The 1,056-nt window shown below is 69.9% G+C and overlaps 1 protein-coding gene across 1 annotated transcript in view; it reads right to left on the bottom strand.

Annotated features, from left to right (window-relative positions):
• Positions 1 to 1,026: 1,026 nt before the first annotated feature.
• The window catches only part of CCDC87 (coiled-coil domain containing 87), a 1,668-nt gene continuing 1,638 nt past the window's right edge, over positions 1,027 to 1,056 (bottom strand). Inside the window, exon 2 of the mRNA XM_035313923.1 lies at positions 1,027 to 1,056. The gene's annotated coding sequence lies outside the window, so the exon portion shown is untranslated.

Here is a 1,056-nt window from a genome sequence, read left to right on the forward strand (position 1 = left end):
GGGGGGGAGTTGGGGGTTTGGGGAAGAATTGGGGGTTTAGGGGAGAGTTGGGGGGTGGGGGGATTTGGGGAGATTTGGGGGTTTTGGGAAGAGTTGGGGGTTTGGGAGTCTTTAAGGGCGTTTGGAGGACTGGGGGATTTTGGGGACGGGGGTTTTGGGGGGTTTTTGGGGGTATTGGGGGGTTTGGGGATATTGGGAGATGGCGGGATTGTGGGGAGACGAGGGATCTGGGGAGACCTGGGGGGCTGGGAAGACTTGGAGGGATCTGGGGAGATTTGAGGGTTTGGGGAAGACTTGGGGAGATTTGGGGGTTAGGGGAGATTTGGGGGTTTGGGGAGGACTTGGGGACACGGGGGTGACGCGAGGGGACGTGGGGGTGACGCGAGGGAACACGGGGATGCCACGAGAGGGCCCGAGGGGCCACGGGGGGGGGGGGGGGGGCCCCGCGGGGGACGAGACCCCCCCCCAACCTCGCAGGCGACCGCAGCTACCCGCTGAAGACGTGGCTGATGACCCCCATCCTGTTCCCCTGCGGCGCGGCCGAGGAGCGCTACAACGCGCTGCACCACCAGGCGCTGGCCGCCCTGCGCCAGACCCGCGCCCTCCTCAAGCGCCGCTTCCGCTGCCTGGACGCGGCGGGGGGCTGCCTGCAGTACGCCCCCCAGAAGGTCTGCCAGATCTTCCTGGCCTGCTGCGTCCTCCACAACATCGCCCTGCGCCGCCGCATGCCCCTCGAGCCCCCCGAGGGGCCCGAGCCCGACCCCGAGCCCGAGCTGCCCCTGCAAGCCCCCCACGTGCAGATCTCCAGCGAGGCGCGGGCCGTGCGCGCCCGCATCGTGCAGCAGGTGAGGGCCGCCGGGGGCGGGCCCCCCGGCCCCGGGGGGGGGGGGGGGCCAGCCCCGGGGGGCTTTTCCCCCCCCCCCAGGACTGGATCACCCCGCAGCGGGGGGACGCGGTGCATGCGGCGTCCCCAGAGGGGTCTGGGGGGCCGGCGCCCTTCGACACCACTGACTGGGGATTTGGGGTGAATAAATGTATTTTCCAGCAGTGCCTGCT

This window comes from Oxyura jamaicensis, unplaced genomic scaffold (assembly GCF_011077185.1).
Source record: "Oxyura jamaicensis isolate SHBP4307 breed ruddy duck unplaced genomic scaffold, BPBGC_Ojam_1.0 oxyUn_random_OJ69643, whole genome shotgun sequence".
Taxonomy (NCBI): Eukaryota; Metazoa; Chordata; class Aves; order Anseriformes; family Anatidae; genus Oxyura; species Oxyura jamaicensis.